We start from the raw sequence: 27,453 nt of genomic DNA, 5'->3' as shown, positions 1-27,453 counted from the left end.
GCCGCGCTTCCCCCGCCGCCCCTTACCAGGTGCCGCCCCAAGCATGTGCTTGGTTGCCTGGTGCCTGGAGCCGGCCCTGCCCGCTGGGGGAAGAGCAGCCAATCAGAGCTGCTTCAGTAAGAGGTCCCTGCCCCTCCCTCTCCCTGCAGTAACATGAGACCTTCTCATGGGATGGGTAGGGGAAGAGGGAGCAGACTTTGCTCAGGATCTCAGGGTGGTTCCACTCCCTCCTCCCCTCTTGTGAGCAATGGGACAGCATGGTGTTCCTGTTCACCCCTTCCCTGGGACACCCAGCCTGAGAAGGGCAGAGGGGAGCCTGCTGCAGCCCCAACAGGGCTGAGAGGGGTGGGAGAACACCAGGAGGTGCAGAGGGGAAGCTGGGGGGGGCACAGGGAGGGGCTGGAGACAGAGTCGATGGGTGCCTGTGTGGGGGCAGAATGATTTGCTGGGCAGATATGGGGATAGGAGCTTCTGCAGTGAGGCCCACTCTGACGGGTTGGATCACAGAACCCCCCTTGGGAGCTGCCACCTGATGCGTCAAGACTACTTCTGCCCCTGCTTTCCTGACCTGTCAGCTTAGGACTTCAGTGCTCTGCCTGGTTTGAGTCAGACTTGCTAGCCTGCTGCAAACCCAGACCCAGGTGTAAATCACATCCCCTAACAACTGTAGGCTTACCTGAAAGCAGCTATGTAGAGGGGTGGACTCACCCCTGCGGTGCCTCCTGGGAATTAGCTTGTTCCAGCTCTGGAGCACCCTTTGCAAGCCAGTGATCTGCCTGTCTTCTGGCCCCTGTGTCCCTCCCTGAACCCAGTGCCCTGTTATCTGGGGTGCTGCTCCCTAGCAGTAACCCCTCAGTCTTAGGTTATCCCCTCCCAGGGGAACCCCCCACCCACTATCCTCACTTCACCTCAGTCTTGGCTACTGCCCAGTCTCCAGCTAGCCCCCGTTCACTGAGGCAGACTGCAGTATCAGCCACTCATCACAGGCAAAGGGGTTTGGACCTGCTGCCTCTCTCTGTAACCCAGTGCCTCTCTGGGGCCTTGGACAAGGCCCTGCAGCCCAGGGAGTTGCCAGCCTGGAGCTCCCCAGCTCCTCTGGCTTTCCCCAGCCCTACCTCATTCTAAGCATCCTGAGCTTCCCAGCTACCAAACCCTTCTCTCTTTGAAGGAAGAGAGACTACTGGCTTGAGCTCCTGGCACAGGACACTGGAGACCACTGTGGAGGGGGCCATTCAGGACTGAGTAATTTTCGAACTGTGCTCTAGTGGTGGGGGTCTAGACTGTGTTTGTGGGGACACAGGGGGTGTGGCGTGGAGCCTGCCCCCTGGTCCATCTGTGTCCCCCCGAACCCCCACCACAACTGTTGCCCCCTCCACCACCCCCATAGCCCATTTACCATCTGCCTCCGCTCCTGCCTCTGGGACTCTGCTGCTCTCCTGGCCTGCCGCGCCCTATTGCCATCATTTGGGCCTGCAGCAGTGGGCGGCCAGCACATTGACTTTTGGTGCAAGCGCTCGTGGGCGCACCTACCCCCACTGGACTGACCCTTCCCCTTTGCAATAGGCCCCCCAGCTTTGTCCCTTGCTGCCTACCCCATTTGCCCCCTGTAGCCTTTTGCCCCTCCCCAGCTTTAGTTTGGTTGCCTGCCCCGCCCTTTTCCCTCTGCAGTTTGGTTCGTTTGTCCCATCCCAGCCCTACGGTTAGCCCCTTGGTTCCTCTGCCCCATTCCCAGCCTGGTTGCTCCCCTTCCTTTGCGCCCCCTTGCCCTGATTAACCCCTCCCCTCGGGTCCCCATGCCCCCCCCCCTGCGCATGTGCACCCCCCCCCGTTTTGGTTGATCACTGCACCCCTGATGTTATTGTGACCTTCCCTCCCCTAGTGCAGCTAGAGGAGCCGGTGTTGGTGACTGTCCCCCCCCCCCCCCCAAGCCCTTGATACCCCCCCATCTCCTCCCGTTTCGGCACCCTCCTCCCCTGCCTGCAGCCTAGCGGGGAGGAGTGGTTGACCTGCTTCCCCTTTACCCCCCCCCCTTTTTCTCCGGTGTGTTTTCCCCTCCTTCCCTGCTCGTTATGGAGGGGAACACGGCGAGCCGACCTCACCCCAGCCCCCCTTTCTGAGTCTTCTGTGCCCCTAACTGCTGCTCCTGCCTCAGAGGAGCCCCTGGACTCTTTGACCTGCCCGGCTGCGGGTGCCACCTCACTGACGGCCGCCGAGCCTGTTGAGGCGACGGCTGGTGCCTCACGGCCGGGACCCGAGTTACCAGGGGTATCCCTCGTTGGCGTGGGGCAACCGAGTTCCTTCCCGGGTGGGGGCCCCATTGAAGATAGTTCACCTCTTGCTGCCATGGCTGTTCCATCTGCCGTAGAGCCTGAGCCCGGCATCACTGGGGAGCCCCTCCCTAACCCTCAGACCCCTGAGCCCTACCGAGAGGAGCTACCTTCCAGCTGTCCAGTTCCTGGAGCTCCTTCTCCCCTCCTCTCTGGACTGCTGCTGCTGGCGAGTGTTCCCTCCCTGGACTGCTGCTGCTGCCACTGCTACTGAGCGAGGGGTGGGGGGGCCTTGCTGGCCAGCCCCCCCCCTCCCCACCATCTCTGGAGGGAGAAGCCAGGACCCCACCATCACCACTACCACCTGTGGGGGGTCCTTCCTGCCTGGCTGCCAGGGTTGCTGGAGCTGCTGCTGCTGCCGCTGCTGCATTTTTCCTGGGGAGCTGCTGGAGCCTGGAGGTGGAGGAAGAGGACTACACAGACCATCGGCTGCTGGGGGAGCGCACAGGACTCTGGAGACCACTGTGGAGGGGGCATTCAGGACTGAGTAATTTTCGAACTGTGCTCTAGTGGTGGGGGTCTAGACTGTGTCCGAGGGGACACAGGGGGTGTGGCTTGGAGCCTGCCCCCTGGTCCATCTGTGTCCCCCCCCCCAAACCCCCACCACCACCGTTGCCCCCTCCACCACCCCCACAGCCCATTTACTATCTGCCTCCACTCCTGCCTCTGGGACTCTGCTGCTCTCCTGGCCTGCCACGCCCTGTTGCCATCATTTGGGCCTGCAGCAGCAGGCAGCTCGCACTTTCCCTTTTGGTGCAAGCGCTCGTGGGCGCACCTGCCCACCCACCCTGGACTGACCTCTTTCCCTTTACAGCAGGCCCCCCAGCTTTGCCCCTTGCTGCCTGCCCCATTTGCCCCCTGTAGCCTTTTGCCCCTCCCCAGCTTTAGTTTGTTTGCCTGCCCCGCCCTTTTCCCTCTGCAGCTTGGTTTGTTTGTCCCACCCCAGCCCTACAGTTAGCCCCTTGGTTCCTCTGTCCCATTCCCAGCCTGGTTGCTCCCCTTCTTTTGCGCCCCCTTTCCCTGATTGCCCCTCCCCTCGTGTGCCCATGCCCCCTCCCATGCGCTTGTGTCCCCTTCCTGTTTTGGTTGATCACTGCACCCCCTGATGTTATTGTGACCTTCCCTTCCCTAGTGCAGATAGAGGAGCCGGTGTTGGTGACTGTCCCCCCCGCCCCAAGCCCTTGATAACCCCTCCTGATCCCCCCCCCATTTCGGCGCCCTCCTCCCCTGCCTGCAGCCTAGCGGGGAGGAGTGGTTGACCTGCTCCTCCTTTACCTGCCCCCCTTCTCCGGTGTGTTTTTCCCTCCCACCTTGTTCATTATGGAGGGGAACATGGCAGGCGAGCCTCCCCAAGTAGGCCCTGTCACCCCTCCCCCGACAAACCCCTTAGCCTCTTCCTCAACCGCCGCTGCCAAACCACCTGCCACCACCCCCGCTGCGGCATCGGCAGCGGCGGGCGACGGGGTGACCTCCGCTGCTGTCATGTCCCTCGCTCCCTCCGATTCTGGGGGAGCCACCCCAGCCGGCAGGAAAGGCCAGGGCAGAAAGAAAGGAAAGGGCCCCGCTAAGAAGACCGGGCCCTCCATGGCAGGGGCGGCCCGCACTGCTGCGGCCCCGCCACCGGCCGCGGCGTCCCTTCCCGCTGCTCCCTCCACCAGCTCTGCGAGTGCCCCTTCCCCGGCCCCCAGGGCGTATGCCCAGGTGGCGGCGGCCCCCCCCGCCTGCCGATACGCCATCTCGTCCATCCACTGCCTCTGCTTCCATCTATAGCGGCCTGGGCCCCTTCCCCACCTTGACTAGGAGGCACGACATCCATTGCCTCCAGGTGCCCACCTCGTCCCACGTGGAGACCTACGTGCGAGCGTTGGCGAGGGTGGTGGGGCCCACTGCCATCGTAGCGGCCTCCAAAATGTATGGCAAGGTTGTTTTCTTCCTTGCCTCGGTGGCCACCGCCCAGGAGGTGGTGGAAAAGGGCCTGGCGGTGGGGGGCGTGTTCGTCCCCCTGGAGCCACTGGAGGACCTGGGTGTCCGTGTGGTCCTCACCTCCGTTCCTCCTTTCCTCCCCAATGTCGCCCTGCTACCTGCCCTTTCTACCCTGGGGAAACCAATCTCCATCATCAGCCCTCTCTCGCTGGGCTGCAAAGACTCCCGCCCTCCGTCACGTCCTCTCGTTCTGCCGGCACGTGCAGCTCCAACTGCCGCCGGCGGCGCGTGGCGGAGAGGCGCTCGAGGGGTCTTTCCTGGTCCCCTATTGGGGGGCCCATTACCGGGTGCACTACTCCACGGGGGAGGCCCGGTGCTACCTCTGCCGGGCGATAGGGCACGTCCGGAGGGACTGCCCCTTGGCCCGGCAAGGAGGAGCATCCAGGACCCCCGAGCCCCGGCAGGGTGCCAGCCCCGTCATCGCCGGCGCCCCTGGCTGCCCGGTACCCGGAGCCGCCCCTCCTCCTTCTTAGACCACCACTGCTCCCGCTCAGGCCTGAGTGTTACCCCCCAACATGCCCAGACGAGCGGGAGAGCCCCGCCTCTGCTGCATGCATTATGGCGGGGCCCGTAGAGGAGGGTACAGGGGGGGTGTTGCCGGGTGCGGGAGAGGGCCCTCCCCAGGGGGAATCCGCCCCCCCTCCTGCTGCCACATTGTTACCTCCTCAGGTCCTCGAGCCATCATCTCTGCCCCCCGACCCAACCCCTGTCACCCAGCCCGCAGACAATGCCATGGAGGGCTGGAACCTAGCACAGGGAAAGCGGGGCAAGTGGAAGGCTCGAACTTCGCTCCTGCCATCCGGTGCGGAGGCCCCCCAGAAAACCAGGAAGGGGTGCACCGCTGCCGAGCCTTCCGCCTTGCCTGCGGGTGCATTACATCTACCGTTGCCAGCTGGGGAAGGTGTGGCAGCACCGGAGGATACCACCATCCATCCTCCGTGGTCCCTCCTCGCGGAAGCCCCCGTTGAAGCCCCTCCTGTCCCCTTGCCACCTATACCCCCTGCGATGCCCGAGGCAAGCGTCGCCTCGGGTGCTAGCGGGGAAGACCCCGGGGTGGTGGGAGGTGAGCTGCCTTCTATCTATGAGGAGATCGAGGCCCTGGGTCTGACCCCGGTCACCCAGGGGGAGGACGACCCTCTGCCAGCGGGCCTCGATCTGGCCGACCTCACCCCATCCCCTCTTTCCCCGTCATCCGTGCCCCTAACTGCTGCTCCTGCTCCTGCCTCAGAGGAGCCCCTGGACTCTTTGACCTGCCCGGCTGCGGGTGCCACCCCGCTGACGGCCGCCGAGCCTGTTGAGGCAACGGCCGGTGCCTCGCAGCCGGGACCCGAGTTACCAGGGGTATCCCTCGTTGGCGTGGGGCAACCGAGTTCCTTCCCGTGTGGGGGCCCCGTTGAAGATTATCCACCTCCTGCTGCTGTGGCTGTTCCATCTGCCATAGAGCCTGAGCCTAGCATCACTGGTGACCCCCTCCCTAACCCTCAGACCCCTGAGCCCGACCGAGAGGAGCCACCTTCCAGCTGTTCAGCTCCTGGGGCCCAGGATCCCGCCTCTGTCCCCCTTCCTGACCCTACTCCTGCCCCTGGCCCTGCCCTTACTCCTGACCCGATTCCTATCCCCTCCACCTCCTGCGATGCCATTGCTGCCCCTGGGGCCGTCTCCTTCCCTTTCCTGGAGGTTGACCCCCAGGGAGCGGTCTTTGTGTTCCCCAGTCCCGACCCACTAGGGGCTGCTATCCTCCCTCGCCGTCGCCCCCCATTGAGCCAGGGTCTGAAGCGGGCCATGTGGCGCCGGCCCATCGGGCGCCCCCTCAAGGGTCCGCCCCTTGCCTGCCCGTCTCGGTGGGCCACGGGGCCGTGCCAGGGGCCCCAGCGGGGGATGACCAGAAGTCAGTGACCCCACCCCTCCATACGCTGCAAGAAGAGCTGCGGGAGTTTTTAGAAGATGTCCGTGGCTCCCGCAATAAGGTGCCGCTCGCTCTCCAGCAATGGGGGGATTTCCATCAGATCCTCCGGGCCGCGAGGGCCCTCATGGGGGAGGGTAAAAGGACCGGGAAGCAGGGTGCCATGGCTTTCCAGTGGGTCCGCAGCTTCCGTGACTCCTTGCTCACCTTCGTGGTGGGTCACGGTTTGCTGCGCAGCCCAATGGGGGCGGTGAGCGTCCCTGCCAACGAGGATCCCCCCCAGCCCTCCTCATGCCACCTATCACTTTTGCAACGTTGAACACCCGGGGCCGTAGGGTGGGTCTCTGCAGGTGCCAGGTGCTCTCCTTCCTTCAGGAGGGGGGGTACTCTGTGGTTTTCCGGCAGGAGACCCACACGGATCTGGCCGCCGAAGACAGCTGGCGGCTGGAGTGGGGGGACAGGGTCTATTTTAGCCATCTCACAGTTCATACGGCTGGAGTGGCTACCCTGTTCTCCCCCGACCTATGGCCCGAGGTGCTGGGGGTTGCCGAGGTTGTGCCGGGCTGCCTGCTGCACCTCCGGGTCCGCATGGAGGGGCTTGTGGTCAACCTTGTCAACGTCTATGCCCCAACATCAGGCCCGGAGCAGCTGCCTTTTTATCAGCAGGCGTCCGCCTTCCTCGGCTCCTTGGAGCCTTGTGAGTGCCTGGTCCTGGGCGGGGACTTCAATGCTACCCTCGAGGAGCGGGACCGCTCGGGGACCGAGCAGTGCCTGGCCACCGTGGACGTCCTCCGGGAGATTGTGGAACATCACTCACTGGTGGACGTCTGGCGTGACCACCACCCGGACGATGTCTCCACGTTCACCTATGTCTGGGTGGAAGCCCATCGGTCGTGCCACTCCCGGTTGGACCGCATTTACTTGTCACGTTTCCATCTTTCACGGGCCCACTCCTCCAACGTCCGGCCGGCCCCTTTTTCAGATCACCATCTAGTCACTATGACGGCCTCTCTCTGTGCGGAGAGGCCGGGGCCGGCCTATTGGCACTTTAACAATAGCTTGCTGGAGGATGTGGGCTTTGTGGCGTCCTTCCGGGAGTTCTGGCTGGTCTGGCGAGGGCAGCAGCGTGCCTTTACCTTGGCGCGGCGATGGTGGGACCTAGGAAAGGTGCGCACCCGGCTCTTCTGCTGCGACTACACCCGGGGCGCCAGCCGACGGAGGGATGCGGCGATAGAGCAGTTGGAACGGGAGGTCTTAGAGCTAGAGAGGCGTCTGGCTGCCAGCCCTGAGGATTCATCCCTTTGCAGAGCATGCTGGGAGAAGCGGGAGGAGCTCCGGGCCCTCGACGATCATCGGGCCCGGGGTGCTTTTGTTCGATCCCGCATCCGCCTCCTTCGGGAGATGGATCGCGGCTCCCGCTTCTTCTACGCCCTGGAGAAAAAGAGGGGGGCCAAGAAGCACGTCACCTGCCTCCTGGCGGAGGACGGCACCCCCCTCACGGATCTGGTGGAGATGTGCGAGAGGGCCAGGGCCTTCTACGCACACCTTTTCTCCCCGGATCCGACTGATCCTACCGCTTGCAGAGTGCTCTGGGACGGACTCCTGACGGTCAGCGCGGGCGACCGGGACCGGCTAGAGTTGCCTCTCTCTCTGGCTGAGTTCTCGGAAGCCCTCCGCCACATGCCCACCAATAAATCTCCAGGCATGGACGGGCTGACCGTGGAGTTCTACTGCGTGTTCTGGGACATCCTCGGCCCGGACCTAGTCACCGTCTGGGCCAAGGCCTTGCGGAGCGGGGTCCTCCCTCTTTCATGCAGGCGAGCCGTGCTCGCCTTATTGCCGAAGAAGGGGGACCTCCATGACTTACGGAATTGGCGTCCCGTCTCGCTCCTCAGCACGGACTACAAAATCGTAGCCAAGGCCATCTCGCTGCGGCTGGGGTCCGTGCTGGAGGACGTGATCCACCCAGACCAGACCTACACCGTCCCGGGCCGTAGCATCTTTGATAACCTCTATCTGGTCCGGGATCTCTTGGAGCTTGGGTGTAGGGATGGTCTGTCGTTCGCCCTCCTGTCCCTGGATCAGGAGAAGGCGTTCGACAGGGTGGACCACAGGTATCTCCTGGGCACTCTGCGAGCGTTAGGCTTCGGACCCCAGTTTGTGGGTTTTCTCCAGGTGCTGTACGCTTCCGCAGAGTGTCTCGTCAGCCTCAACTGGACCCTGACAGAGCCGGTCAGCTTCGGGCGGGGAGTGCGGCAGGGGTGCCCCCTCTCGGGCCAGCTGTACGCTCTGGCGATCGAGCCCTTCCTCTGTCTCCTCTGCAGGAGGTTGACGGGGTTGGTGCTTCGGGAGCCGGAGCTGCGGCTGGTCCTGTCGGTGTACGCCGATGATGTGCTCCTCGTGGTCCAGGACCCGGGCGACTTGGCGTGGGTGGAGGCTTACCAGACCGTGTACTCGGTGGCCTCCTTCGCCCGGGTCAACTGGGTTAAGAGTTCTGGCCTGGTAGTAGGGGCCGGGTGGCAGGCGAGCTCCCTCCCACCCGCGCTTCAGGCCATCCGGTGGAGCGCGGGTCCGGTGCTCTATCTCAGCATTTATCTTTCTGCCAAGCATCCGTCTCCGCCGGAGAACTGGCACGGTTTACAGGGCAGGGTGACGGAGCGGCTCTGGAAATGGGCAGGACTACTCTGGTGCCTCTCCCTTCGAGGGAGGGCACTGGTACTCAATCAACTAGTCCTGTCCATGCTCTGGTACCGTCTCAACACCCTGGTCCTGGCCCCGGGCTTCCTGGCTGACCTCCGGAGGGCGATTCTGGAGTTCTTTTGGCCAGGACTGCACTGGGTCTCTGCAGGGGTCCTCCACCTGCCCCTGGAGGAGGGAGGGCAGGGCCTGAAGTGCCTCCACATTCAGGTCCATGTCTTCCGCCTCCAGGCCCTGCAGAGACTCCTTTACGGTGCAGGTAGTCCGATGTGGAGCACGTTGGCGCACACCTTTCTGCGCCACTTCCGAGGTCTCCAATACGACCGGCAACTCTTTTATCTCGAGCCGAGAGGTCTTCCGTGAGACCTCTCTGGGCTGTCAGTCTTCTACCAGGACCTCCTCCGGACCTGGAAACTGTTCTCGGCGACCAGGTCCGTGGCGGCCACCGGGGGGCAGATCTCCTCGCGAAGCCCCTGCTACACAATCTCCAGCTCTGTGTGCAGGTGGCAGAGTCCCCTGCGGTGCACCAGAGGTTGGTCCTGGCGGAAGTCACCAGAGTCAGAGACCTCCTGGATTATGACTGGGGAGACTGGCTGGATCCCCTGATGCTCGCTCGGTGTATGGGGCTCTCCAGGCCTTGTACTCCCCAGCACGTACTTCAGGAGGTGAGGGCTGCTTTGCCGCCCGCTGCTCAGGCCTACCTCGACCGGGTCCTGCACGAGGGCACGCCCCACCCACCCTCCACCCCGGCCCTCCGGACCTTTTCATTGGGCCCCTGCCCCGTGGACCCAACCGCCCCCCCGCCCCTTCTCCGTGAGCCGGCTGCACGACTTGCAGCCAGTTCATTTCCAGACCGCGTCAAGGAAACATCTATATACGCTCGTGCTCCACACCCTTCACTTCCTCACCCTCGTGTCCCACCCTGACACAAAATGGCGGGACCTCCTACCACCTGTAGAGGGTGAGAAGCCCCGGTGGGCCAGCCTATAATCCACCCTGGTCCCGAGGCCCGCCGGGGATATCAGCTGGCGGCTCCTTCATGGGGCCGTGAGCATGGGCGTGTACTTGGCGTGGTTTACCCGTCTCAGACACCTGTCCTTTCTGCGGTGTGAGGGAGACCCTGGCTCACATTTACTTGGAGTGCAGCAGGTTGCAGCCCCTATACCAGCTCCTCACCAATATTATGTTGCGTTTCTGGCTGCACTTTTCCCCTCACCTTCTCATTTACGCACTCCCTATCCGTGGCCCCACAAAGTCACAGCACCTCCTGGTCAACTTCCTCTTGGCCCTGGCTAAACTGGCCATCTATAAAACCAGGAAGAGGAGGTTGGCCGATGGAGGCTCCTGTGACTGTGGGGCCTGTTTCCGATCCTCTGTCCGTTCACGTATCCGGGCAGAGTTCCTCTGGGCGGCGTCCACTGGCTCCCCTGACACCTTTGAGGAGCAGTGGGCGCTGTCTGGGATTCTCTGCTCGGTGTCCCTATCAGGTTCCCTTCTTTTGACCCTTTGACCACACTCCTGTCCCTGTTTATTACATTAGTTGTCCCCCGAACTTAGTTGGTTTCTGGGACTTGTAGATCCTCCCCTTAAGCTGGGGGGGGGGGTGTCGGGGTTTAAACCCAAATAAATCCGTTTTACCCTGTATAAAGCTTAAATTGTTCGCCCTCTATAACACTGATAGAGAGATATGCACAGTTGTTTGCCCCACCCCCAGGTATTAATGCATACTCTGAGTTAATTAATAAGTAAAAAGTGATTTTATTAAATACAGAAAGTAGGATTTAAGTGGTTCCAAATAGCAACAGACAGAACAAAGTGAATTACCAAGTAAAGTAAAATAAAACACGCCAGTCTCTGTCTAATACAGTAAGAAACTGAATACAGATAAGATCCTCACCAGTTCCAGAATACTTCCTTTTACAGACTAATCTCCTTTTAGTCTGGGTCCAGCAATCACTCACACCCCTTGCAGTCACTGTCCTTTGTTCCAGTTTCTTTCACATATCTTTGGGGTGGAGAGGCTCTCTCTTTAGCTGGCTGAAGACAAAATGGAGGAGTCACCACTGGGCTTAAATAGACTTTCTCTTGTGGGTGGAGACCCCCTCCTCTCGCCTTTGCAGAGTTCAGCTACAAAATGGAGTTTTGGAGTCACCTGGGCAAGTCACATGTCCATGCATGACTTAGTTCCTTACCAGCCAAGTCACATTCCTGGAAAAGTCCAGATGTGGATTGGTGTCTCCAAGTTCATTGTTGGCTTAAGTGTTTCTTGATTTAGCACTTATTGAAAATAGTTTTTTCTCAGGAAGTTAACCAACTGCTTCACTACAGCCTACTTAGAATCAAACAAGTATGCAGCCCATATTCATAACTTCGAATACAAAAATGATACATGCATACAAATAGGATCAATAGATTCAGTAGATCATGACCTTTACAGAGATACGTTACATGGCATATCTAGCATAAAATACATTCTAGTTATGTTATGCTTATGTATATATATATATATATTTCCATAAAGCCTTAGGGGTGGCACCGTCACACCCATATCACCCTAATAAATCGGGGAGTGTTGGCAATACTGATTACGTCACATCCAGGGGTTGTGGCCAGGGGAGTTCAGCTGTCAAGGGAGACCAGCAATCACAGTGTCATAGTTTTAAAAAACCTCATGATCTTAAGGCCATCTCATGCTTCTGACGTGTCACTCTGATTGCTGGCCTTTGGGGCATTGCCCTGCTGCTTTCTGCCCACCCAGGCTGGACCCAGCTGTGAGGCTCTCATCCCTGGATGTCTCCCACGTTGACCTGCTGAATGAGATGTAGCAATTGGGGGGGAATGAGAAAAGCAGGAAGTACCTGGCCACCCTGATCCACGACCTCCCCAGTGTCTGCCTGCTGGATGCTGCTGGCCACCCGGTCAGCTGGATCGCTTCATACCCGTTTGGTGCCACGGGGCCTGGCTACACTCTGCCCCAGCACCGGCGGCGCGGCTATATGGGGATGCTGAATAATTTGATAGCCAAGCGGTTGCACGCACTAGGCTATCCCAGCTACAGCTATGTGGCCGTGGAGAACAACCCCATGCAGAGGTTGCAGGAGAGGCAGGGCTTCCAGCGCCAGCCCAGCCTGTGCTACTTCATTCTTCACAACCCACCACTGGCAAAAGCCCCCACGTTAACCACCAGCCCGGCACCGGCACAGCCCTTGCATGAGTCCCCAGTCCAACCGCCCAGGGGACCTGACAAGGGAGCGGGATAGGGGAGTCTGGGGATTTTTGTTGGCCAAGTGGAATCAGTAACATCTCCTACCCCCAGCCCCACAGGCCTTGCCCTCCCCCACAGCCCTATACTCACCTTTAGAGGCTCTGTCCTACTCTCCCGAGCCCATAACTTGCCCTTCTTGATGTACCCTATGCCCCCCAGACACATACACACAGGACCCCCGTCCCACTTCCCTACACTGCCCCATCCCAGTTCCTCTTCCAGATACTCCAGCAATGGCTCAACGATCTTCCACCCAATCTAGCTACATGCTCACCGGTCTCCTGTGTCTGCTCTGCTCCTCCTCCCCTGCTTTCCCTGGGACATCCTGCTCAGCGTATTACATCTCTAACTCCTCCACAGTCAGCGTGTCACCCTCCCCGCACCCTGCCAGAGACATCTTCCCCAGATCTCTCTCTCCCCCGCTTCCCTGGGGCTTGTCATGTCTCCTGCTGTTGCACCCTGATCTCATCAGCTCTTTTCCCATCTCCTGGACAATACAAGCTGGGGCAGCTTTAAGCGGGGCGGGAGGGGCTGGGAAATAAGTCCCCATTCAGCAACATCTCCTTGAGCACAGTGTGCCTGGCATGATTCTTCTAACCCATGATGGATCTGGCTGTTCCCCATTGATACTAACCAGACCGAGAGTGTTCCCATGCCAAGGACTACCTCAAGGGCAGTCTGTCTCAGTAACTCAAGGGTTAAATACCTCCTGGGAATGTTGATTATCCTCAAATCAAACTTCATTATCCCCAAGGACTCCCAGCCTGAGGTTACACCCAAAAGCAATCCAGATGTGTTAAATTCAGTACCACACAGCCAAGACACCCATATCCCCTTAACTCTACCCACCGGCATTGACCGATAGCAGGAAGTGTTTCTGGCTTCCTGATCTCAGCTGCAATTAAATTTATCGTTGAAGACACCTTTGAGTATTTCCGCTTTGGAGAGGCATCCCTGGCACGGCTGGGACCTTGCGGGCGAGGGGGAAGGTAGAATTACAGCTAGGGCCACACAACAGTTTCCCATTTTTCAACTGGATTGTCAAATGAAATTTCCCCAAAAAAGTTTCTGCTTGTTCTCAGTGTCGGCTTTGTTTCCAGACACTGAGGGCCTGAAAACCAAAGTGTTCTGGATGCGTAACCTGGTCTGAGGGGTGGAGTCTGCAGCAACTAAGGTCAGGGTCAAATATCTAGGGCTTCCTTTTGAAAAGTAACCAATAGCACCGGGTGGAACCATCCTACCAAATTTATAGGATCACTAAATATCTTCCCTGGAGAGACTTTAAAAGTCAAACTGAGTGTGTGTGAAACAAGAAGAGCTTTGTTAGCGGGAACAGGGAGACCAGCACCCAGCTGGGGAGAGCTCAGCAATAACAGCTCACCTATCTGTAGTTAGGAATAATAAGTAAACACCCAGTCCTGCCCCTTAGTGTCTCCAGCTGTGTCCTCTGATTCAGTTCCCTGCCCACAACCACTAACCAGATGCCCCTTCAGCTGTGGTTTCCTCTTCCACTACACTCCACTCACGGTTTGGTGTCAGCTGTTGACCTCATTCCAGAGCCTGGCATCAGACAGGCCTGTGCCCTATCCGTTGAGAAATGCCAGCTGGGCCAACCCCCAGGCTCCACCACCCCACCCAGCTCTGGTGATTTCAGCCTCATTTGCATGGGGTAAGGGAGGGCTGCCCAGGGCTCCCTCAGCCCTGCTGCCACCCTCTGTCGCTTTGGCAAAGGGCCACCTCGGTGCTGCCTCCCAATGAAGACTTTTCTGACTGCAAATCTGACTCCCCACCCCCCATATCTCCGGCTGATCCACGGTGCCGCAATGAACATAAACTGCGGGAACCCGGCTGGGCACAAAGTGCTGGTGGATTCACAACCCTAGTCCAAAGCTGTTCTCAACCAGCCACAGACAGACGTGTCACCCTTCAGCCACCACGCTGCACCCAGGTGGCCAGGCTGGTTCAGGGAGTGAGGAATCGGACACAGGGCCTTTTTTCCCTCTATGGGGCCTCCAGACAGAGGCCAGGCTGACTTGGAGGGGGTGGGGTGGAGGAGCGGGCAAATCAATCATTCCATTGGGAGTTCCCTTTTAGCCTTTCGGCTCTGTGTCTCTCACGGCAGGTGGCATCAGACAACTCTGACTTCTACATCAACATGTACACAGAGTTCTATCAGGCCCTACTGGGCAGCGCGGGTGTGATCAACTGAGGTTAGGCCTTCTGCATCCATGGCAATGTCTGGGGCTGCCTCCTCCTGAGCCCCACAGTCACTGCATGCAGGGCCGGCTCCAAGTTTTTTGCCGCCCCAGGCAAAAAAATTTTCCCGCGCCCCCTGGCCCCGCCCCAACTCCGCCCCTTCCCCACCCCATTCCAACCCCTTCCCCAAATCCCCCGCCCCGCCTCCTCCCCGGGGCATGCCGCATTTCCCCTCTTACTCCTCCCTCCTGGGAGGGAGGGGGAGAAGCGGAGCGGCGGTGCACTCGGGGGAGGAGGTGGAGATGAGTGGGGGGGAGCGGTTCCTCTGCCCCCCCCCCCAGGGTTACTTCCTGCAGCCCTCTCTGCGCCCCCCACCGCCACAGCTCACCTCCGCTTCACCTGCTCCCCTGAGTACGCTGCCGCCGCTCCACTTCTCCCCCTCCCTCCCAGGCTTGCCGCAAAACAGCTGATGCGTGCGGCAAGCCTGGGAAGGAGCGGGGAGAAGTGGAGTGGCGGCGTGCTCGGGGGAGCAGGCGGCAGTGGAATGGAGGTGAGCGGGGAGGGGGGAGCGGTTCCTCTGCCCCCCCCCAGGGTTACTTCCTGTGGCCCTCCCCCCGCCCCCCACCGCCGCAGCTCACCTCCGCTCAGGGCCGGCTCCTGTCGCCCGAAGAAAAAAAAAGGAGCCGGAGTGCCGCCCCTTGGGGAGTGCCGCCCCAAGCACATTCTTGGAGCGCTGGTGCCTAGAGCTGGCCCTGACTGCATGTCCCCCCCACCATCTGGGGCCAAACTCCAGCAGACTCTGACCCTGCCAGACCCTGTCTCTCCAGGTCCCCAGATTTCCCACCAGGCTGCTCCCATGTGCCCCATGGTCTCAGGACAGGATTGGTTCATTGGTGCAGGCACCCTTTCTTGAGACCGGCATGCCAGTGGGTCAGCTTGGTCCCCTCTCCTCCTCACATTCCAAGCTGGGCCTCCAACAGTCACGTTCCCCATTCAGGGCTGCCACTGCTCAGGGCCTGTCACCACCTCCTGCAGGGCTCCAGGATGGGGTGTACGAGGTCTTGAGAGACATAACCAGGCCAACCTGATTTGCCACTTCTCCATTCTGGCTCTTGGATGCCACCAGACACCCTGTTAGCTGGAGCCTCATGAACCCCTTTGGTGACATGGCTCATGGCTATACCCTGCCCCCACACAGTAGATGTGGCTCCATGCGAGTGCTCAGCACCACGACAGCAAAGCGGACTCATGCACGAGGCTGCCCCATCTTTGGCCACGTGGCCCTGGACAACCTCCCCATACAGAGACTGCAGGAGAGCCAGGGCTTCCAGCACCAGCCCAGCCTGAGCCATCATTATCCACACCCCAGAGCCAGTGACAGCTCCTGCCTGAGCCCCCTGACCCAGCACCAGCCACAACCTCCTACTTAAGGCCCCTTCCCCAGCAACCTCCATGGGGCAGGGCTGAGGGTCAACAGGGTGGCCAGGAAAATCCAGGGCTCCACATTGGGCCCCATGGAACTAGAAACATCTGCCGTCTCTCCAGCACCTCTCTGTAACATAGTACATACCAGCCTTATGGGGGCGGGGGGGCTACCAAATTCACACTCCATTTTGGTCAATATCAGGGGATTTTAAAAATCGTAAACTTCACGGTGTTGAAATCATGGGGGTTCCCGACCCAAAATGCAGCTGTGGGCTAGGTTGAAAGGCCATTCTAGAGGGGGTCGCAGCATTGCCACCCTTAGTTCTTAGCACTGATGCCAGCGGCACTGCCTTCAGAGCTGGGTAGCCGGAGAGAAGCGGCTGCTGGCCTGGAGCCCAGTTCTGAAGGCAGTGTTGCCACCAGCAGCAGCACAGAAGTGAGGGTGGCATAGTATGAGAGGGGCCATCACTTTTTTTGGGAGAGGAAGGGCTGGTCTTAGAGGTGGGCAACAGCCCTTGTGGTCAGAGGTCATCCATCCCAAAGCCCCTTAACCTGTGAGTACTTGGATCAGAGCAGGGAGGGGCAGGGATGGGGGCTTCTACCATGTACTGAGCTCAAGCTGCTAATCCTATCCAAGCTGGGGAAAGATGGGTCTTCCTCTTCCCCTGCATGGGCCGCTCCCTGGGCTGGGTTAGAGCCACCTCCGGGATCCTCCCCTGCCTTCAGGAAGCACCACGGCTGATGGCTGGGAACCCAGCTCTGAAGGGAGAACCACAGCTAGCAGCAGCACTCAAGTGAGGGTGGCCACACTTACATTTGTGCTACCACCACCAGCAGCACAGAAGTAAGAATGGCAATACCATACCATGCCACCCTTGCTTCTGCAGTGCTGCCAGCAATGGCGATGCCTTCAGAGCTGGAAGGCCCAAGAGCAGTGGCTGCTGACTGGGAGCCCAGCACTGAAGGCAGTGCTGCCACCACCAGCAGCACAGAGGTAAGGGTGGCATAGTATTGGGGGGGGCTGTCACTTTAGGGGAGGGGGCGGGACAGGTCCAGCCTTATGGGTGGACAACCCCCAGGGTGCTGTGGCACACTCACAGCCAGCCCAAGGCCCCTTTAACCACTGAGTGATAGGTCTGGAGCCGGGATGGGGCAGGTCTAGGGCACTCCAGCCGAGGGCTCCTCCTGTGCGCCTGGCTCTAGGCTCCAACCTTCAGCACCTCGCCTGGCTGCAGGAAGCTGCTGCTGACAGTGGTGCAGAAGTGAGGATGGAAATACCATACCATGAACTCTCACTTCTGGGCTGCTGCTGGCGGCAGGGCTGCCTTCAGAGCTGGGCTCCCGGCTTGCAGCCACCACTCTCCAGCCACCCTGCTTGTGAGGCAGCCCAGCAGCCCAGAATTGAGGGTTCATGGTATGGTATACCAAATCCTGCAACCCCCCTACAATAGCCAGTTTTCCTGGGGTAGACCAGATTTCATGATCTGTAATGCATTTTTCACAGCTGTGAATTTGGTAGGGCCCTACTCATGGGGCCAGCCACCGCAGCTCCATAACCAGCCTCCCTGGGTGGAACTTACCCTGAGTCCTATAAACATAGCACCCTGCAGTCCAGCTCCCCTTCGCTGCCCCCTTCCTTGGCTTGTAGACATCCTAGCAACTGTAACCATCTCCCATCCAATAAAGCTATATGCCAGTCACAGCACACAGGCCAGTATCAATGTGTTTGAATGGCTTTAAGTTCATATCCAACCCCCAAGAGAAGTCTGAGAGCGAACCATTCTTGCTGCTACAACCTGACTCTGCCAAAGGGGTTTTTAATCTTATTATTTGGAGCTGTGGGGGAAATGTAATTGCAGGATGGCAGAAGATTCATAAGGTGCTTAAACTAGTAACAAATAAATAAATGCCATATGCAAAAGTTTGCTGTGAGGGGGAATTAGGAAGCAGGGCGACATAAGGTTAGAAGGGATTGGGGCTGCAGCAAAGGGAGACGGACTATGGGGAGATCTGAGGCATTAGAGGATTTCTGGTGAGGGAGCGGGATATTGGGACAGGATATAAGGTGGTGGGAGGGAGTCTGAGCCGGTGTCAGTCATGCCGCTATTCTTCCCTCCCATATATGCCCTGAGATCTGAGGGGGTCTGTCGCTCTGGGGGTGTCTGAGACCATCTCCTTGCCACTTTATCTGCCAGGATCGGGAGTCCTGCCTCTTTATAGGGGTGCCTAACTGCTTTACTTGCCTTCACTCAGGTGTGCTGGGATCTAGAGGACTCTTCCTCTCTAGGGGTTATCTGCTCTCCTTTCCTTGCCCTCCGTGTGAGCCGGCATCCAGGGAAGCCCTGTCCCTCTGGTGGGGAGCTGTTTGCAGCCATCCCAGGAACATGCACCAAAACCACACCACTAGATTGGGGTGAGGAATTAAGAACGAGAAGGCTTGGTGCCTAGCACAAGCTCCCAAGCACTGACCAGGGGAGGGGGGCTGAGAACACTCACTGAGATGAATGGAGCTATTGTCCCAGGCTGTATCGTCTCAATGCGTGCTCTCCTTCAGCAGATACCATCACACCAAGATCCATGGGCTGCATCACATTGCTCAGAACCACCTGTACTTTCAGGATTATCCCATGCTGGTGTGACAGATTTATGTTACCAATCTGCTTGGGGCTTCAGGTGATCAGGCTGAAGCTGTAGGATCTTTAGGGGAGGAGAAGAGGGAGCACACCAAGTGACTAAGTTTAAAGCTTTATTAACCAAATAACAGCGGTGAGTGCTGGGTGCACCCCTCGTCACTCAGAGGGAGGAAGAAAGCGTTAGTGCCCGAGCCCTAACCCACTTTCATACTTACACACGCACAACCCAAGGCTAGCCAAGCCTGGATGTAATGAAAGAAGAGGAGGGGGGCAGGGTAGATGAGAGTTCTGCCCTTTGCACAGGTCGTCTAGGGTGCGCTGTAAATCTCTGAGTTGCTTCAGCTCTCGGGAGGGTTTTAAGCCCTGGGTTTTTCCGGGGCCGTTTTCATCCAGGGAACCTCATCCCCTGTGCTCTCAGTACCAGTCTGAACCGTCTCCCTTAGTTTCCCCAAAACACACCGGTTTCAGGTTCGCAAGACTATAGTTTTTCAACTCACTGACCTTTGCAATCTTACTAGTTTTGCAACCCCTTCAGTTCTGTCTGGCTCAGTTCTCCTTTCTCAGAGCTGGCCATGATTGAGATACAGGCTTCTGGCTGTTTCACAGCAGAGAGCTTGTTTTTGTGCGCAGGCCTTGGGCTGCAGTTTCATTCCATATCTTCGGGCCTCATTGGATCATCGAGTTAACCCGTTCCTTTCTCCCTTCCTCCCCCTTCGGCCTCTTGTAAAATGCAAAGGAATCTTCCACTTCACACTCACACCTTCAACCCTTCCCAAGATACTTTCCAATGCATATAAAGGCATTAGCAATATACAATGCTGGTGCTGACACAGGGGACCCCATGTGGGAGGGCATTTTATTGTGACTCTGGGGATCTGGAGATAGCAAAGCAACTGCTGCTGGTTAATTTCATACAATTTTACAGCTGAGTGCCAGGTTGGCTACAGTTAAAATTGAGTAGGCTTCTGTTTAAAACCAATTCTTCTAAGTGTTCTGAAATCCCGATGTTTACTTGGATTGTCTTGATATTTGGGCTGCCTCCTGGGGGTATGGAGTAGGGGGAGTGATAGGGTGACCACATGTAACATTTTGGCCAGGATAGTCCCTTTTTTAAGCCCTGTCCCTGCCATCCTGACTTTTTTTTTTTTGGCAAAAATGGGCATTTGTCCCATTTGCTCTTGTTGACTTGATCAGTTGGCAAGAGCAAACAGGACACATGCCCATGTCTGTCAAAAAGTGGGGTGTGGAAGAATGTGAGGGAGGGGAGTGAGCTGTGACGCCAGCCTCACACAGGGAGGGTGGCAGGGCTATAGTGGGGAGGGTGGCAGGGCTTGAGCGAGCAATGATGCCAGTCCCAGCCCTGCATGGGGAGGGGCTCAGTCTAGTCCCACGTGGTGTCCCATTTTCCCTTTGGAAAATATGGTCACCCTACTGAGTGACCCACATTTGAAGTCATTTGAATAGGAGGTTCCTGAAATACAGCCAGCCACCCAAAAACAGCTTTTCTTCAAGTTCACAGCTTCTACCAACGGTTTTTGTGCACCCCTACCTTTGAAAATGCTGATGGCTTAATGGGATAGGCAAGAGATGGTGAGCTGGAAATGCTTGCAGGGTACCAGGGGAAGGCTATACGTAGTTGAGGGTGGTAGAGGTTGGGGAGGAGGGAGACACCAGACTTTTTACACATGTAATAAAATAAAATAAAAGTTTTTGGGTAATAGACCAACTACACACTGCAAACGTTACAAAGCATGACCGTTATCTCCATTCCACTGTTACCAAGTGTGCAAGGTGAGGGGGGGGGGGAAGGAATGCCTCAATACACCTATAACACACCTACTCACACTCCGTCATTGCATTGTACTGAACAGGGGCTCCCTACCCTTGCCCGGCACAAACACTAAGGACTGATCTACACAAGAAAGTTAGATCAACTCAGGGATAATCCCCATTCTGGAATGATGTAGTTACACTGACCTAAGTCCTTGTGCAGACAGCGCTACAGGTGGAAGAACTGTCGCTGCAGCGTTTTCAGTGTAGACACGGCTTGATCCTGCTCCACATCACATCTGCTCAATTTTACAACCCCTTCAACCTCGTTCCCTTCTGGTACATGATGCCATCTAACACTACACTGTCATTTACCTTTCATGCATACCCACCTCACTGATGACATCCCTGAGGCAGGAAGACCCTGTGCCCCATTAGTGACACAACGTGCACAACTCAGCACTAGAATGAGGCAAAATACATCTCTCAGGGTACCCCTGAACCTTTCCTCTGATCACACACTGCAGGGGAGGAGCAGGAAGAGGGGCTCACCTCTGTTGAAGGGAACAGCCTCCCCAAACCACCTCATCTCAGTCAGAGCTCTGCCAAGCTGCTCCAGCTAACTTCTCCCCCATTCAGTACAGTGACACGTAACGCGCTGAGGACAGCTGGGGCCTAGGGGCTCTTGGCAGCTCCAGGGGCAGAGTTAAGGACCATGGGCAGGCACCTTAACTCCTCATTGCTTGGGTTTTAGATGTGAGAGTTTTGCTGGGCTTGTGTGACGTTATGAGTGTAATATAATATTTCATTGGAAGGTGACAGGGCCAGAAAGAGTTAATTAACTCAGACTGACCTGACCCATGGGTGAACCTAAGGACTGGTTAGGAAGATATTTAAATGAATAGCGATTTGAAATGCAAGTCTACATTGTTAGAGATCTCAAGGGTAGATGTTTGCTCAGGTCTTGTGATGTAAGCAAACAAGTCTTGCCTATTGCTATAACTTTAATTCAAAGATCAAAAAAGAAATATTGACATTTGTGATGATACGTGAGTGAAATAGTATTATTGTCTATATGTCTCTTTGAAGGTTGTGGTAATCTGTATCTGAACTGTTTAATGGATAAATTACCCTGTGCTAATTGCCAGGATGTTTGGAAGGAGAATTAAGCCTATTGTTTTCTCAGGCTGAAAGGCTGATGGAAATGTATAAGAACCCTGGGACACGATCCTGCTGCATCTCAGATCTGCTTTGGGTTTCAAGAGGGGGAAACCTTAAGCCATAAGGATTGAGATCCTCAATCATTGACTGTAGTCACCCTGAATATGGACATTGGACTATAACCTATGGACTATATCTAAAAGGACTTTTGGCAACTACAAGATCACCTCTGCTATGTATCTGAACCTCAAGAATTGAATTCAAGTCTGAATGTATATTGACCTTTTAACCAACACACTCTCTCTCTTTTTTAAAATAAATTTTAGCTTAGTTAATAAGAATTGACTATAGTGTGTATTTTGGGTAAGATCTAAGTTATAATTGGACCTGGGTATGTGGCTGATCCTTTGGGATTGGAAGAACCTTTTCTTTTATATGATGATATAAGCTTTTCAGTAATCGTCATCATATCTGACGTGTGTCTGGATGGAGGCCTGAGGCTGGGTACTTTAAGGGAACTGCAATGTTTGGACTTCTGGTAACCTGTAAGGTACTATAGAAGCTGTTTTGTGTTGGCTTGGTAAATCTAAGTATTGGAATAACCACCAGCTTTTGGGGTTTGTCTGCCCCGTTTTGTTTGCAGTTCACCCTGATTAAGTGACCTCAGCTGGCTCCCACGGGCAGCACTGTCATAGCTTGACATTCTGGAAGGGCGTGTGGAACCTCTGGGCAACATTAACTCTGTGGTTTGCCAGTGACTTAGCACGCAAGGGAGCAGGAGACATGGACACAGCTCTGCTGCAGCTTGGAACAAAGACACAGGGTGGAGGGAGGTGAGAACCCCAGAGACTCAGCATCCCAGGAACTCACACGGGGATGCAGAAACAAAAGGAGGGCGAATCAAGATCAATCCCACAGAGTTGCTGTGGCCAACATGGCCTCTGCCTTCAGCTCGGGTTCTTTGATGCTGCATTCCAGCTAAGTAATAAATATGACGCTAGGTCGTGGCAGATACTGATTGCATTGCTCCCGGCAGGTAATGAACCATGACAGCCACATCCCAGAGGGCTTCCATCTTGTTGTAGGTGAAACCTGCCCAGACTGGATCCCATGACCCCTCCCCAATGCTGATAGGGACCCATGTGAAATCCCAGCCTCTGCATGAGCAAAACAAGCAGTAGCGTAGCTAGCAGGGTGCAGGGGAAGCAGCCGCTTCCCCTCAGCAAATTTGCCCAAAGTGGCGCCTTTCCAACTGCGGCCGGAGGAGCGAGGAGGGGCGCAGGCTGGCAGCCCGGAGGCTGCAGCACGGCCGGTGGCCATGGGGGAGCGGGGGGGGGCACGGCCGGAGGAGCGGGGGGGGAGGACGCAGCATGCGGCCCACAGCGCAGCTGGCTGCCGCAGCCGGGGGGGGGGGAGGCGCAGCATGGGGATGGCTGCTGCAGCCGGAGGAGCAGGGGGGGCGCAGGCTGGCGGCCGGTAGCCACAGGGGGACGGTGGGCGCGGCCTGAGGAGCAGGGGGGCGCAGCATGGCGGCCGGAAGCAACGGCCAGAGGAGGGGGGGGGCCGCGGAGGTGGCACGGCAGGGCCGGAGGAGCCACGGGGGTGGGGAGGGGCGGTGCGGCTGGAGGAGCCAGTCAAGGGGGGGGTGGAGCGGCCGGAGGAGGAGCCAGCCAAGGGGGGCGTGGCCAGAGGAGGAGCCAAGGGAGGCCCATTTTTAGGTTTGCTCCCCCTCCTCTTAGAAGCTGGCTACGCCACTGAAAACAAGCACAGAGTGTAGGGCACACATGCCTCGGGGGGGCAGGGCTGGGAGAGACACAGGCCAGAGGGAAGGATGCAGCCAAGGAGAGGGGCCCAGACTGGAGGCTCCCATCCCAGCAGAACCCTCTATCAAAGCAAGAGACAGACAGAGTTAGCAGAGCTGCTATGCAGGAGCCCAGGGCTGGGACAGCAGGGACTGTGGGTCAGGATAGAGGGGTGCAAATGGCTTCTGTGCCACCAATGGGACCCCATCCATGGCCCCTGGGGACCAGGCACTCCTTTAATCATCCATCAGCCCTGGCAGGGCTTGGGCAGCAAGAGCCTGTGCTCCCCCAATCCCTGCACCAAATCTCGCCTGGCCAAAGGGACATTAGGCAGAGCTGCCACAGTGAGGGTTAGTGGGGAAAGGCCCCATGTCCCACTCCCCACCCTCTGAGCCAGCCATTTCCCTCTTCCACTTGGCTTTAGCAATCCCCTCTCCTGAGTCCCAGGAGGTTCACCGGGGAGCCCATCTTACAATCACCTTCATGGGAATTCCTCCCTGCCTGCGGGGGAAGCCCCCTCTGATTGGCTGCCTCTCCAATACACCCTCCTGGGGAAGAGCAGCCAATCAGAGCTGCTGCAGTAAGATCTCCGTCCCCCCACTCCCTGCAGTAATGTGACACCTTTCTCACAGGAGGGAACAGGAATTGATCAGCATCTCAGGGTGGCTCCACTCCTTCTCCCCACCCCATCCCGCACCCAAACTCCCTCCCGGAACCTGTATCCTGCACCCTGTCCCGCTCCCCAACCTCCTGCCCCAGCCCTGAGCCTGTAAGCAATGGGGACAGGATGGTGCACGTGCTGCCCCCATTCCATGGACACCTGGCCTGGGAGGGGAAGAGGGGAGCCCGCTGCAGCCCCCATAGGGCTGGGAGGGGGCAGAAGAACACCAGGAGGTGCAGAAGGGAGGCTGGGGGGACTAGGAAGAGTTGATGGGCAACTGGCTGGGAACAGAACTGATGGGGCAGAATTAATTGCTGGGCAGGAGATCCCAAATCACCATAATAAATCTGGGACTGTTGACAACACTGTCACTGTCACTATCGGGGGAGTTCAGCTATTAAAGGAGACCAGCAATCACAGTCATCTTTAAAAAAACCTCATGATTTTGGGGTCTAATTCGCGATCGCTAACCCTTGGGCTTTGCCCTGTTGCTTCCTGCCCCCCCCAGGTTGGACCTGGCCGTGAGGCTGTCAACCCTGGATGTCTCCCACCTCGACCTGATGAACGAGATGTGGCCCTATCAGGGGAACAAGTACAGCAAGAGGTTCCTGGAAAGTCTGATCCGCTGCTTCCCCAGCTTCTGCCTCCTCAATTCCGTTGAGTGCCTTGTCAGCTGGACTGTTTCAGACACATATGGCGTATTGGGGCGTAGGTTCACTCTCCCCCAGCACCAGGGATGCGGTTACAATGGGGTGCTGAATAATTTGATTGCCAAGCGGTTGCACGCACTAGGCTCTCCCAGCTATGGCCATGTGGCTGTGGACAACTACCCCATGCAGAGGCTGCAGGAGAGGCAGAGCTTCCAGCTCCAGCCCAGCCTGTGCCACTTCATCCTCCACAATGCAGCACTGCATAGACCCCCCACGTTAACCCCCAGCCCAGCACCGGGCACACCCAGGCTGGGGCTAAGGGAAGCCAAGGGATGGGGGTGCGGGAGTCTGGGGATCAGTGTTATATCTAGTGGAACCAGTAACATTTCCCAGCTCCAGCCTCACATGGGATCTGCTACCCCCAGCCCCAAAGGGCTTGCCCTTCCCCACAGCCCTGTACCAGCTTTACAGGGTCTGTCCTACTCTTCCAAGCCCCATAACCTGCCCTCCTTGGTGGACCCTATCCCCCCAGACCCATACACACAGCACCCCCGACCCGCTTTCCCTACACTGCCCCATCCCAGTTCCTCTTCCAGACACCACGGCAACGGCTCAATGATCTTTCACCCAATCAAGTTACATGCTCACCAGTCTCCTGCATCTGCTCTGCTCCTTCTCCCCTGCTTTCCCTGGGATAGCCTGCTCAGCGTACTGCATCTCTAACTCCTCTACAGTCGGTGTGTCATCATCCTCCCAACCTGCCCAGGGCCAGATTAATGCATGGGCTTTCGGGGCTGCAGCCCAGGGCCTCAGGCTAAGGGGGACCCTAGGTAAGGGGCGTTCAGGGAATCTCTGCACACTGCTCCCGCCCCCAGTGCCGGCTCTGCAGCTCCCATTGGCTGGGTACCACAGCCAAAGGGAGCTGTGGAGGCGGTGCCTGCAGCACCTGCTGGCATGGACAGTGTGCACAGCGCAGAGGGGCCTGGCGCCTCTGCATAGGGTCCGGACATGCTGGCCACCTCGGGGAGCAGAGCAGCACCCAGCCAGGGCAGGCAAGGATCCTGCCTTAGCCCTGCTGCGCCGCTGACCAGGAGTCGCTCGAGGTAAGCATCTCCTGGCCGGAGCCTTCACCCCACACTCCCTCCTGCACCCCAATCCCCTGCCCCTGCCCCAGCCCTGAGCCCACTCCCCGACTCCAAACTCCCAAGGGCTCCAAAAAATCTAATAGCCCTGGGCCCACAGGAGAGTTAATCCGGCCCTGACCCTGCCAGAGACATCTCCCCCAGATCTCCCTCTCCCCCACTTCCCTGGGGCTTGTCACATCTCTCGCCATTGCAGCCTGCTCTCATCAGCTCTTTTCCCCTATTCTGGACAATACAAACCGCAGCAGCTTTAAATGGGGTGGGAGGGGCTAGGCAATCGGTCCCCATTCAGCAACATCTCCTTGAGGGGGTGTGTTGGGCATGATATTTCTAACCCATGATGCCTCTGGCTGGTCCGCATTGATGCGAACCAGCCTGAGAGAGTTCCCATGCCAAGGACTCCCTCAAGGGCCAGTCTGTCTCAGTAACTCAAGGGTTAAATACCACCCGGGGATATTGATTATCCTCAAACCAAACTTCACTATCCCCAAGGACTCCTGGCCTGAGGTCACACCCAAAAGCAATCCTGACATGTTAAATTCAGTACCACACAGCCAAGACACCCAAATCCCCTTAACCACCCACCGACATCGACCGATAGCAGGAAGCATTTTGGGCTCTGTGATCTCAGCTGCGATTAAACTGATTGTTGACAACACCTTTGAGTATTACCCCTTTGCGGCAGCACTCCCTGGCACGGCTGGGACCACGCGGGCAAGGGAGAAGGTAGAATTACAGCTAGGGCCATATAACAGTTTCCCATTTTTCAACCCGCTTTTCAAATGAAATTTTCCCAAAAAAGGTTCTGCTTATTCCCAGTGTCGGCTTTGTGTCCAGACACTGAGGGCCTGAAAACCAAAGTGTTCTGGGTGCGTAACCTGGTCTGCGGGGTGGTGCCTGCAGCAACAAGGGTCAGCTCAAATATCTAGGGCTTCCTTTTGAAAACTAACCAATAGCACCAGTTGGAGCCGCCCCACCAAATTTCTAGGATCACTAAATATCTTCCCTTTAAAAGTCAAACTGAGTGTGTGTGAAACAAGAGCTTTGTTAGAGGGGATGGTGAAACTAGCACCCAACTGGGGAGAGCACAGCAATAACAATCACCTATCTGTACTCACCTATCTGTACTTATGAATAATAAGTAAACACCCAGTCCTGTCCCTTAGGCTTGGTCTACACTAAACCCCCAAATCGAACTAAGGTACGCAACTTCAGCTACGTGAATAACGTAGCTGAAGTTCGAAGTACCTTAGTTCGAACTTACCTCGGTCCACACGCGGCAGGCAGGCTCCCCCATCGACTCCGCGGTACTCCTCTCGTCTAGCTGGAGTACCACAGTCGACGGCGAGCACTTCCTGGTTCGACTTATCGCGTCCAGACAAGACGCGATAAGTCGAACCCAGAACTTCGATTGCCAGCCGCCGAACTAGCGGCTGGGTGTAGACATACCCTTAGTGTCTCCAGCTGAGTCCTCTGATTCAGTTTCCCGCCCAGAACCACTGAACAGATGCCCCTTCAGCAGTGGTTTCCTCCTTCCGCTATGATCCACTCATGGTTTGCTGTCAGTTGTTGGCCTCATCCCAGGCCTGGTCTACACTAGGAGTTTATGTCGAATTTAGCACCGTTACATCGAATTAACTCTGCACCCGTCCACACCACGAAGCTATTTAGTTCGACATAGAGGTCTCTTAAATTCGACTTCTGTACTCCTCCCCAACGAGGGGAGTAGTGCTAAATTCGACAGGGCCATGTCGAATTAGGCTAGGTGTGGATGGAAATCGACGGTAATTGCTCCGGGAGCTATCCCACAGTGCACCACTCTGTTGACGCTCTGGACA

The 27,453-nt window shown here is 57.4% G+C and overlaps 1 pseudogene; it reads left to right on the top strand.

Annotated features, from left to right (window-relative positions):
* Positions 1-14,384, top strand: part of LOC113406327 — a 17,879-nt pseudogene extending 3,495 nt beyond the window's left edge.
* The last annotated feature ends 13,069 nt before the right edge of the window (positions 14,385-27,453 follow it).

Source organism: Terrapene carolina, unplaced genomic scaffold (assembly GCF_002925995.2).
Source record: "Terrapene carolina triunguis isolate 2854851 unplaced genomic scaffold, T_m_triunguis-2.0 Scaffold90, whole genome shotgun sequence".
In the NCBI taxonomy this organism is placed as follows: domain Eukaryota; kingdom Metazoa; phylum Chordata; order Testudines; family Emydidae; genus Terrapene; species Terrapene triunguis.
The sequence above is the reverse complement of the archived record's forward strand: the minus strand, read 5'-3'. Positions and strand labels throughout refer to the sequence as shown.